Source organism: Moschus berezovskii, chromosome Y (assembly GCF_049115385.1).
Source record: "Moschus berezovskii isolate FMDL1 chromosome Y, NW_MosBer_1.0, whole genome shotgun sequence".
NCBI classification, from domain to species: Eukaryota; Metazoa; Chordata; class Mammalia; order Artiodactyla; family Moschidae; genus Moschus; species Moschus berezovskii.
In genome coordinates, this window is record NC_142489.1 from 65,722,717 (window position 1) to 65,735,875 (window position 13,159).

Below are 13,159 nucleotides of genomic sequence, written 5' to 3' on the forward strand. Positions count from 1 at the left end.
TCCTCAGGGGACTCCAATACGAGCCAAGCTTGTGGGCCAGTGTTTTCAGAAATCACCTGGGAATCTTGTTAAAGACACAGACCTGACTCCATTGCCTTGGCAGGGGCCTGGAGTCCCATTTCTAACAAGCTCTCAGGTGATGCTCATGTGGCTGTACCAGGGAACACAGTCGGAGTAGTCAGGGCTGAAGCCTGTGGTCCTCAAATGTTCAACAAGCATCAGAGTCACCTGGAGGGTCAGTTAAGATGCAGAGGGCCAGGCCCACCCCAGAGCTGTGGATCTGACAGGTCTGAGGTGGGGACCAGAGACTCTGCATTTCTAAAGAGCCTGCAGGTGACCCTGATGCTGGACCACATCTGGAACACCTCGGTGGGGTTGGAGGCATAAATCGTGGATGGGCAAGACAAGTCATCTGTCCCTCAGCTTCCCCAGAACCAAAGTGGAGATGATGAGATCCTCTCCCAGAGGGTGTCAATGAGGGCGGCACTGAGTGAGCTAGGATTTGTAAGCCTCTTGGAACCTGGCACCGAGCCGCTGGGATATGAGTGACAGCATCCATTCTTGATGACTTTCCCTTGGTCCAGGGTGCGCCTGGAGTCCAGGCAGGCAGACCCTTCAACCACCATGGGTGGCCCTCTCTCCGGCCCACTCACTGCCAACATTGTTCTTGTAGGTGTTGTGATCCCATTCACCCAGTGGTAGCGGAGGGCCAGCTTGCTCATCCAGTCCACAGCCGCTGTGCACACCGAAATCATGGCACAGGCTGGCTCCTGGGGCGGAACTGTGGAAGCCATAGGGGAGAAGTTGTAGGTGCTGGGGAGGAGGAAGATGGCTGCGGGATGGAGAAGAGACTTTCTTACTGTGGGGAGGAGGGCTCTTTTCACCAGGAGACCATGGGTGGGCTTAGGGCTGTGTTTCACTATGTCTCTGAATGCGTGATGGTGCTGAATCTGCATTCTGGGGGTAGCAGGATCAGGGCTTTCATTCACTTCCTGATCAACGGTGGCTTCCTGTGCTCGTGCCCAGTCGGGCTCCATCCTCTTGCTTCTGGTATCAAAGAACATGTCTAGATTTTTGAGGGGCAGTCATCCTGTTCCCTGCATGCAGTGAGTGGCCAAGCCAAGGGAAGCCTCTCTGCTTCCCACTTTGGACTTTGAAGCTGGAAGGCAATTCCAAAAAGTGGTTGCCTTTGGTTCATCCCAAGAGAAGATTCTGGAAGAAAATACCGTGGGCTTTTGGTACTTTTGCTACTTGGCAAGTAGCCCCTGCTTGCCCCAACGAGAGAAAGTCTGTTCACAGTACTGAAGCAAAAGAATAAATACTACTACTACTACTACTACTAATCAGGCCGAGTCGATTGCATATGTACAGAGTACTTTGCATATATCACCCTCTATCAGCGTGAAGCATGCCCTGGGAACACGTCAGAGTGTCATGGGAAGTTAATGACATGAGCGGCAGCTGGGAACCTGAAGGGGGAATAGTGGGGAATTTGTCATTGAGCTGGAGCATGAGAATGAAAACCCCAGCTTTCCTGGAACACCATTTTCTCTCCCTCCACCAGAAGCCTGGTATCCGTTCCATTCCGTCGCTCAGTCGTGTCCGACTCTATGCAACCCCGTGGACTGTAGCCTACCAGGCTTCTCTGTCCATGGGATTCTCCAGGCAAGAATACTGGAGTGGGTTACCGTTTCCTTCGCCAGGGGATCTTCCCGACCCAGGGACTGAACCCGGGTCTACCGCAATGGAGGCAGACGCTTTAACCTCTGAGCCACTGGGGAAGCCCCGGGGAAGCCCCTGGTATAGCTCTGCAAAATCACTCGACATCACAAGGAAATGTGTAGACCCAAAACTTCAAAAGTGAAGGTCTTTTCAGAGAGGAAAAGCCTGGGTGGGGAGCAGCTCAGCATGGTACCAGGGCCTCTCAATGGGTGGGTTTGGCTGACATTTCTTCTTTTTCTATTATTTTGTTGTTTCTGGATTTTCTGCGATGAGTTTAAGGGTAGAGATATGATGCACTAGGAATGAAACAACACTTGGAACTGTACCTTACCTTCGGTATCCCCAGTTTAACACCAGGGCTGCGACAGAGAAGAGAGAATTTGGAAATGGGAAGCACTGGGTCATTCTCTCCTGTGCTCAGCTTGAATATCAAACTGGGGACAACAAAATCCCTGCAGGATCCACAGAGATGCCTTGAGTGATGCCTCAAATCCGAAAGCAAATGTCACCACTGGGGCAGGCAGCCCAGAAGGAAACTGACTGGGGTGACTTAATCTGAAAGGGCTCAGCTGCAAATTCTGGCATTCCCTCCGGAAGAGGTTGGATGGACAATCACAGAGACACCAACCAGCTGACAGAAGCTCTTCATCAGATTTCTTCAAGCTCTTGCCAATGTGCCCATAAACACACACAACCCCACACACCCACACCCACACACACAGACACACACCTTCACCTGGGTCATTTGTCAGAGACATTTGTGAGTGTGTACAAGATTGGAAGCAAGTAAGTCGTAATATCAGCAAGTGGTGAGTTGGAGGTGGTGGGAATGGGGTGATCACAGTCTCTGCTCTGTTCTTTACCAAATGACTCAGATTTAAGAAGATGAGGAATTCCCTGTTAGTCCAGTGGTGGCTAGGAGTCCGTGCTTCCGCTGCTGAGGGTGTGGGTTCAGTCTCTTGGCTGGGAAATTAAGATCCCCTAAGGTGTGCAGCATGACCAAGAAAATGAATAAACACAATAAACATACAGATTGTGTGCAATTAACTTGTTCGCCCACTAGCTTGATATCATGGTATTTAACATCCTAACTTCTGAGATCTTGAGAAGGTTACTAAAAAAATGTTTTCTGGGTGCAGAATAAGATGTGGCTCTTCTAATAACCTGCTTGCATGACTCTGTTCCCAGAGCTGACCACCTGTGTCTCCCAGAGGCACTTAGGTTAACCTGCCCATTGCTGTTCTGTGTGCACAGACTCTCCTCCCCACCACCCCTGCACCACAAGGGAGCCTCCCAGGGGATCTGATGCAGTGGATGCTGGCCAGGAAGACCTGCATATGCTGGGACCATCTCGCCCTGAGTACTGGAAAGTGAAATTATGGAATCCTTCTTCTTTCCCATGAGAGATGCCAGCGGGTTTATTACTCAGAGATGTTGCTGTCGCTTTTTCCTCAGCCCCTCCCTTGTGGTGGTGATCGGGGCTAAAGAGAAATAAAATACCCCCAACTAGTGAAAGGGAGCAGACAGCATCTAATCAAAAGGACAGAGAGCCATTTAGTAAGGATTACTCACTGTGCTGGTCACTGTTTGAGCATATTCTTAACCTGACCAGAATGGGGCAATGCAGCTTTATCTCATCAGGGCTCCTCTTTTCCAGAACCCATGTTTTTATTTTTTTTCCACCTGAGAATTTTGCTTTATTGGGTGTTTGGATAAATACAAGGTATTTCTTATTTGAGCGACCACCACTATGACTAATGTCAAACGGAAATGATTACATAGCTTGCTGTATGCAAGGCCTCTTACTCTGGGTTTTTTTTTTTTCTTCATATTTAACTCATTATTTTATCAAGTAACCGAAATTTTAGAGGAGTGTTTTTTTTTTTTTTTTCAATCAACACAGTAAGGGAAGATATTTTGGATATTTCAAGATGCTTTATAAAAAAATAATAGAACACTTTGTCCTGAAATTTAAGTTTTATATCTTGAAGTAGTATTTCAAACCACTGTTATGACTAGCCTATTTCTAGCCTCATTAGGCTAGAATTCTTTTGCATATGTTGCAAAAATTCATATTTCTAATGAAACTCAGTGGATTTTGACAGATTACAATACAATGACCATGTCCCTGGGAAGACAAATTATAAGAGGGAATGTTCATAAGTTTTGCAATGCAAATGTTTTTACTAAGGAGAATCGTATGCCCCAAGAACCGAAGCTGTTTGCCACATGCTCCTTCCTCTCTCCTGTCAAGGTTCTCATCTTGCTAGATGACGTTTTCACTTTAATTTCTATCAACCACTTTTCCGCTTACCTTTAAGTATCTGTGGAAGAGCAGCCTCAGACCACTTCCTATCCAGCGGTCTGAGCACTGAAGTCTCCGGGAGGGAGGCGCTGCGCAGGCACAGAGGGCATCTGTGTGCCTTTAGACCAGGCTGTGACCTTGGTTGAGTGGCAGTGAACTTGGGTGCTGGAGCATCGATTCACCGTAACATTCCTCCTTTTCGAAAGTGACTTGTTCTTCATTTTCAAACTCGTCTGGATCTCTGGAGAAGGAGAGATCAGGCACGACCTCCCCACGCACCTGTAGGACTTCCTGATCTACCACATCGGACCCGCTGGGCAAGTTCCCTTGGTATTGCAGGGACGGCACAAAGGGGAGACTGTGCTACACAGAGCAGGGGTGGGCGGGTTTATCCCAGAGCCTCTGGGAGATGAAGGAATCAGCTCTGGGATCAGTAGCCACCTGTAGCCCCTCCCTGGGGAGTGCAGAAAGGCTCGACTATTTATTCTTGAAAAACACTGACTTGAAACTCAGAGGACTGAGTTTCTGGGGCGATGGCTGGATATTCTGCCAAGAGGTGGAGGGCATGCCAGGGCAGGGTGTCCATGAGTCCTGCTCCCACCCAAGAATTAACAACTTTTCTTCTAACAAATTTTCTTGGGTGCAGTATAGAGACTTTCACACCTCTAGCATGAAAATCACTTTATGTAGGAAATAGAAAATTCCATATTTCTTGTAGGAAAATTGATGCCAAGTCTTTCAATTGTTAAATATACGGCATTCTGTACTTCGTGAAGGAAAGTCAGCACACAGATTTTCAAATGAGAAATATGAAAAATTCCATATTTCATGTTACCCTGTTTATTCCCAATTCAGTGTGCAATACAAGAATTTCATATTTCATGGGAAAAAGCTCTGTGGCTAGAGTTTCAAATGCCAAAGCGGAGAAATCCGTATTTCATGTAGGAAAATCATGGCTCAGAGTTTCCTAAATGAAATATAAAAAGTTCAGTATCTCATGGAGTAAGTCTCTGCCAAGATTTTCTTATGTGAAATACAGAGAAATCCGTCCTCAACAGAGGAAAATCAGTGCCCCGAATTCCATATATGAAATCATCAAAATTCCACATTTTGTGTATTAAAATCAGTGGCCTGATGTTCATAAGTGAAATAGACAAAACTCCAGATTTCATGTGGAAAACTCAGCACCCAGTTTTTCGTATGTGAAATACGCAGAATTCCAAATTTCACGTAGGAAAATAGTATGTGCGTATATTTTCATATAAAATGTAGAGAATTCCATTTTCATTTTGGAACGTTTGTGGTGAGATTTTCACAGGTGAAATGTAGAGAATTGCATATGTCATTCATGAAAACTTCACGCATGGATTCATATGTGAAATACCGAGTTCCGTGCTGCACGTAGAACACTTTTGCCCACATGTCAAAATGTGACACAAACATGGAATTCTCTCTGTAGAGAGATTTAGAGATGAAGCATCTCTTAATACAGAGATGCTAAGGACAGTGTCCTGCTAAGAGCCATGACTCACCAGTGCCAGAGGAATTGAAGTCTGAACATTCATTGTACAGAGGTCCTTTCAAACTAGTTCTGTTCTCATCCAGCCTCCAGGTGAGAGAACACACGCCAGCTAACCCCATCAGCCCAGGCCTGTGGGACTGGGAGGGGGTGAGAGGATCAACCTAAGACACCCTTTTATGGAGTGATGTTTCAAACTGGCAAACTATGCACGTAGCAGCTGCTGATGCTACAGTGCCATCCGTCTCGCAAGCCTTACAGAAGAGGGCAAGCTGGGTTCACGTGGCTGGTCATGTCAGGGAAAGAATGCTCCTGCACTTGAGGACAGAAAACCCTCTGTAGCCGGGTGTCCTAGGGGCTGTGCGTAGCCCCTCTTCTGTGCCTGGGAATCTGGCCCACTCTCGTTCTCTGCCCCTTCACATCCTCCCTGACTGCCCCCGGGTGCTTTTTTCCTGTCTCTCCTTTCTGCTCAGGGATCCACGTTTACACTTACATCTTGCTCTGTCGGAGAGATCCCTGGGCTTTCTTCCATCACGTCAGTGCTTCTGATGCCCCAAGGTCTTTGTACCTTACACAAGCTCTTTCACGTTTCCAGTGTCCATTCTTCCATCCCCCAGCCAGGCCAGTTCAGAGAGCTCACACACCCATTTTTGCCAGCGCACATGCGTGTGCACGCACACATACACACACACTCCTAAGTCTGAAAAGAAACTTGCACACATGCGCGACTCTTGGCTTACTTGTGCAGTATAATGGACTTTGGTAAGCACCCCTCTTTTTTAGTTCCTGTTATCTGCTTCACTCGCTAGTTGATCAAGTCAGTGTCCTCGTCTACTTCCACGATATATCCTGGAAGGTGAATGGGATTTGCTTATGAGGGGGACTGACATGCAAAGAGGCTGGCAGGGTTGGAAGTCCTCACTGTGGACAGTTGAGTGACGTGTGCCTGCGTTCCCTAATCCTATCGCCTTGGACCGGCTCACAGTGCCAATCAGGTTGGCGTGATTCCATTCCCTGTGCTTTACTTCCAGAAACAACACAGAAATAGCAACGGGTTTTGAACTGGAAATTGATCATGCACCCCTTTTCCCTGGGTCACTGAGGACAACAATTCTTTAACAACTTTCTCTTTACAGAAAGGCAAGCCCCAATTCTTATCACCTGGGTGATAATTCACTTTAAGTCATGAAGAAATTCTGCATGGGTAATGTCAGTTTCATCATAACTGTAATGGTCAACGCAAGAATACATGGATGGGGGTAAAAGTCAACGTATTTCAATCCTGCACTAGTGTTTTTTAGAACACTTAACCAGTCAAACCTAAATCTTTCCTGACAGAAGCATTCCTGCAACATTTTTGCCCTCTGTGATCCTAACTAATACTCTCACTTCAGCGAGTGATATTCTTGCCCATTGGGCATAACTCTAAGTGTGTAGGCATTCTTGTTTCCAAATGTGGGTCACTGTTAACTATTCCTGCGATAACGCATTTCTTGTTGAGCACAGATATCACAGAACTCTTTAAAAAAGTCACAATTCAAGATGCTGGAAGCATTTGATCCAGGAGTGAAAGAAAGGGTCAAATTCACATGCAATCTAACAAGATACACAAATTAAAAAAATAAAAAAAAAGAGGGCATACGAGCAACACAATGCAGGAGTGTTGAACAGGGCAGTGTAAGAACTCAGAGAGCTATGGCAGCAGAGCTGTGCGTAACAGCACAAGCATGGGTGCATCATGAAAGAAGAAGGAGGCAAAGGCAGACCCGCAGGAAGGAACATCAACTCACATTCATGGGCAGACACAATGGAGACGCCCGCTGTTCATTCTAAACAGAGGAAAACATGAACACATCCAGGGAACAGGAAGCAAATGCAGCTCAGGGTGACTGAGAGAGAATGCTCATGAATTCATCAGAAACCCGCCAAGTCTCACACACATTGATATTCAGTGGAAGAAAACCTTACACAACACATCCTAGTGTGCAGTCAAATCTAATAGCACCTAGACCCTAGGGCCTAAGTGAAAGCCCTGAAGAGACTGGGACACAAGTCATGGCAAGTTTCCAGAGACTGACCAGCAAGTCAACCATCCACAGTTCACTTTTACTCACCGACCTGTGACTATCTCTGCACTCTTCACTCCAGCACAAGTTAGAGCTAAAGCCACCCCTGGTACTGAAGCACTGGCAGGAAATATTAGGCACTGGGGGACCCTGTCCTAAACTTTTCTTGTCTGTAAGTTCTTTGCAATGCCTTCTTGCTTCATAGTGAGTGGAATGTTAAGGCTTTTTCCTTGTTCTGTACTCTTAAAATGTCTGATGCTGTGCAACAGAGAAGATACCTGGGGCACCACCTTCCAACAAAATTGCATTCCAGCTTTTCACTCTCTGGCCCTTGTTCACCAGACCCTGTGCGTGGACATCCACATTTCCCTTGTAAAACTGCCAGACCCACAGTTAATGGGCCCCTCATCTTCTTTCTCCATCCTCCCCAAGCTCCACCCCACAGGAAGAACTGTGTCTCCTGACACAACCCCCACATACGACTTAACCACCTCTACAACTCTCCATGGACTGGTACTTCCCACACGGTAAACTGAGAATTCTACATGCAGCTGAAGTTTTTGTCCTGAGGCCCTCCCCAAACAATACACAGAAGCATACAGTTGACGCTTTTTATTTGTCCTTCGGCATTATTTCAGGTTTACTTGTGTCTCCCTCTCGATCCGTTTCACCACCAGACCACTCTTCACTACTTTCCCGTCCAAGAGAACTCTGATGGCCATTGATCTTCACATGAAGCAGCTTCTTAGGTTTTCTATTTTAGGGAAAGGGGGACACTGCCTCATAAACGTCTCAAAGTCGAGCAGGGGTGGTTCCTTTCAAAAAAGACAGAGACACAGATATGAAAACCTACCCTCTCTGAGAACACTAAACACAACTTTTTCAAGTCAGTTCCCAGGAGACAGAGTCTGTGAATTTTTACATGTCCTCTAAGCACATACTAAAAGACATGTACCCCAGTCTTCCCCGTAGAACTATTACAATACCTAGGACATGGAAGCAACCTATATGTCCCATCGGCAGATGAAGGGATAGGGAAGTTGGGGTACCGATACACAATGGTGTTGTGACTCAGCTCTAAAAAGGAATGCATCAAAGTCAGTTCTAGTGAGATGCAATGCACGTGGAGCCTATTACAGGGAGTGAAGTGGGTCAGAAAGAGAAAAACAAACACTGTATGTTAACACAAATATCTGGAGTTGAGCACCATGTAGGTGATACTGAACATGCAACACGCAGGGCAGCAAATAAGACACAGACATATAAAGAACAGACATGGGACTCAGTGGGAGAAGGGGAGGGTGGGTTAATGTGAGAAAACAGCCCTGAGACATGTACATTACCTTTTGAACAATAGATGACCAGTGTGAGTTTGATGCGTGAAGCAAGGCAACTAAAGTCATGTTGTGGGACAACCCAGAAAGACAGGGAGGGGAGGGCGGTGAGTGGTGGGTTCACCATTCGGGGGACACGTGTATACTTCTGGGTAATTCATGTTGGCCAATGTACGGCCAAACCGGTCACCGCATTATAAAGTAATTATGCTCCAGTTAAAATAAATAAAAAACTATTCTCCATAATCCTTCACAGTGGTCAGTTTCTCATAGTGAGGGTGGCAGGTGAAAAAGATGCAACGGAAAAAAAAAAAGCGTGATGACCAAAATGGAATCAAGTGATGGGTCAGTGGGGGAACAGCCTTGTACAAAGGAGACTCACAGACCTGGTGGAAAGGGGACTTCATGAGGAATAGTAGGTGGACCCCAATTTAAGAGAAGCCTGAGGCTGGACTTGTTGGCCAAGGAATGACAGTTCAGAGATGTGTGCAGCTGACTCAGATATAAATTGGAGTGACTTTGGCCTGACCAGGCCACTTCATCTACCTCAGGCTTCTCTAGTTAGAACCTGTCTTTCACTACAGTTCTCCACACTTGCTGTCTCTTGCTGATTTCCCCGTGCACGGTGTCACGCTGGATTCCACAGAGTCTCACTTTCTCCGCAAGTGAAATAAACGACCCAAGTTCCTGGACAACCCTTATGCCAGTGCTCAGCCACTGGGCGCCTCACCTCTCGTCCTCCCGCTACCTCTCGCGGTGGAGCCTTCCTCCTCACATAGTACTGCAAAGGATTGGGCCACAGATCCTTTATGATGATCTGCCAGGGAAATGAGCAAGGTCGGCACAGGGCTGGCCAGACACTGAGCCTTCCCGTGCACCGCCAAGAACTCCAACATAAATCACCAATTTCGGCCCAGTGGCCACGTGGGACCCCACCTCAGCAATCCGGCCAGATCCTGTGAAGTTGTGGTCAAAGAACCAATTGAAGAAGTTAACGGCTGCTGTCGTGGTGCCTGAGGCTGTATGCCTTACGTTCAAACCCCTGGGACCACTGAATCGGAGTGGAATGAGACGCTCGGTATCCTGCAGGAAAAGGAGTATGGGAGAAAGACCTAGCTCACTTTCCCACTCAACCTACACTCTTCTGCCCCCACTCCCCAAATCCAGGGAGCTGCCTCTTACCAGGGACGTTAATGAGATACTCCTTAACAATCACTTCATTCTGGAAATACCTATTCCTCCGAAAGGACAATGTGATCTTGCAGTGATGAGTGGGATGCCTGAATTCCTCCACCTGCCAGGACAAAGTGTTGGGGGTAGGGGGAGTGGGTATGAAACCTCTTTACAGAAGAGCTGTCCTTTCCCGTATTCAGGGATAAACCATGCCCTCTCCCCTCCCCAGTCATCTCCCCTCCACAGTTAGCGGGGTCCCCTGCCTGACCTCCAAGTTGGTCATGTAGTGAAGCATCTCTTCATCCTGGTTGCTCATCATAACTGACATCTGGGGGTGGTTCATAAACTGCTTTAGGCCAAGGAGCCTCTAGATGCTAAAGGTAAATGTGCTGGAAGAACAAAGCTAGCCTAAAGAGTAGAATGGCATTGTCTGACTTCAACGTGCTACTACTGAACTCGCCACATTTCCGTGGATGCAGACTGTATGAACGCGGAACAAGGCCCAAGGCTGTGCCTATGAGTGCACTACCAAAAGGAGCTTCTGTTCCTAACAGGAAGGCCCTAAGCTCCATCTCAGCCTCCTTCAAGGTAGCTTACTTCTGGAAAACAAGCATTCCTAGCTACAACCAATATGAGCACTTACACATCCCAAACCCACCCCCAAATTCACTCAACTTTTTGGAGAAGACCTGGATTCCAGACACGATTTTTCTCTGAGGAGTCCCTAATGCTAATGACGATTCTGACTGGGACCTCTGCAAGTAAAGCCCAAATATCAATTTGTGCTAGTCAGGACAGCAAGAACATCACATCTAATATCAGGAACAGATATGCAGGACGGTAACGAATACCCATCATGCAAAAAAAAAAAAACAACTTTCTACCAGAACTGCCAGATCTGTAAAATTGCTCCTGCAATATCCCAGGTTTAAAGAAAACAAAAAAAGAAAAAAAAAATTCACAACCACCACACCAAGGGATACAACTTCGACCCAGAAGCCACAGATTCCCTGGATGATGGCGCTTCTGTGTTCTAGATGCAGCTTTCGCCTCTGACAGTTCTTATGTTTCAGGCGAGCGTGCGCCCTTTGCGCTCTCTTATTCACCGGCTCCAGCTCCACCTGCAGTGCCGCCAGCGCCTCCAGTGCAGGCTGGTCGCTCGGGCCTCCAGGCCGTGGATGTTTCTGGCCCTGCTCCTCCGAGGACACCTGCTCCTGCTCCTCCATGACGTCTAACACCAGCAGCTGCAACTCCTGCCCGATTCCCGCCAGATCTCCCTCCTCCAGGACCGCACCTTCCTCCACTGCCTCCACCCAGAAGAGGGCGGCCTCCTCGCCTGGCGCACCACCTGGGGCCTGCAAGGCCTCTGCCGCCCGCACTGGGCTGACAGGCCCCAGGGCCCCTCCCTCCTGAAGACCCGGACTCACAACCAAGATCCAGGATCCGGGGGTGCTGCCGCCTTCCTCTGGCCCCGTCTCACTCGCCATGGTGTTCTGGCCGGAGCCCAGAGCTGTGAAGAAGGTGGCCACCAGAGCACAGCAGACGCCGGCACAGCACGCCCACCGGGCAGCCGCACTCAGAGGTACCACCAACAGGATACTCGTGCGCAGCCAATGAGCAGGGAAAGGGAGACACGCATGCGCAGAACCGTGAGCCACCACGCACGCGTAGTATGGCAGCGGGAAGGGGCTGAACTCTACACCCTGACCGCCAGACCTCACGACAGAACCAATCAAATGGAGTCTAAAGGCGTTGGTTCCTGGGCCACGCCCCTTGGAATTCTGGCCACTCTGGCCCCAGGTGACCCGTGGGCCAAAGTCGGGCCAGCGCTCTGTGCACCGGTCCACGCAAGCCTTTTGCCTGCTCAACAGTGCAGATGTGCCTGACCAGAGACTGGGAGAGCCAGGCCAGTTGGAGGCGAAGGAAGGGACCCTGAACCTGACGCCGCGACCATCCTCAAGCTTGAAATTGCCTCTGGAGCAGCGGGCGACTCCATATGCTCAGAGATCCACAGAGGTGAGACAGGGTTCCTGGGTACCTCAGGGACAGAGGTGCTCGCCTCGGATCCATACTGCAAGCCATGGCAGGGCGTGGGGTGTGGGCGAGGTGGGGGGCGGGGATGCGGTGGGCTTACACAGACCTCACCGTGGTGCACCTGCTGCAGAGTCCATCCCTAAACTTGGGTCTTAGGCTTGAGCAGTGTTAGGAATGCAGCCGTCATCTGAGGAAGAAGCAGAGCAGTTTCCTCGGCTCGCTGTTTGGGCCCCACAACGCAGCCCCAGGCCAAACCACCGTGGAGCCCCTGGCCTATGGTCTGTCAGCTCTTGCCCTTTCCGCCAGCCCCTGGCTTAGAGCAGGCACCCGGGTGGCTAAGGATGGGCGCCTGCGGATGCACTTCCCAGAGGAACAGAGCTGCTCACGCTCTGTCGCCTAGGATGTCTGCTCTTTCACAGTGAGCACCTACCTTAGGACGCACACACACACAATCAGGTGACCCAAGCACACACATGTACACACACATGTGCAATGCACAGGGACACTAATGCAAACAGGTGTTTCAGAGACTGAAGAACCAGTGGTTCGTGTGAAATGCATAGATTTCCTTATTTCTCCCAGGAAAATGTTCATTCTGATCTTCAGATGTGAAATGTAGAGAAGTCCATCTTTCCTGAAACAGAATGAAAGCCTACTTTTTGATACAGGCATTACAGAGAACTCCATACTTCATGGTCGACAGTCATTGTTTTATCTATGAGAAATACAAAGAATTAAGTATTTCACCAAGAAACAGTGGTGCCCAGAATTTCATTCATGAAATAGGGATAATTCCAATTCCATATTGGCTCCCCAGATCTTAATTACATACTTCATGTCAGTAAAAGTTCCTTGAGATTTTCATATAGGAAATGTATACAATTTCACAATTCAAGCAGGGAAGTATATGCTCAACTTTTCATATCTGAAATATATAGAATTCCCCACTCATATAGAAAATGTGTGCACAGATATCTATGTGTGAAACAGACAAGGTTCCATGTAT

The 13,159-nt window shown here is 48.2% G+C and overlaps 1 pseudogene; it reads right to left on the bottom strand.

Annotated features, from left to right (window-relative positions):
* Nucleotides 1-1,386: 1,386 nt before the first annotated feature.
* LOC148773144 (testis-specific Y-encoded protein 3-like) lies at nt 1,387-11,606 on the bottom strand (annotated as a pseudogene).
* Between the last annotated feature and the right edge of the window lie 1,553 nt (nt 11,607-13,159).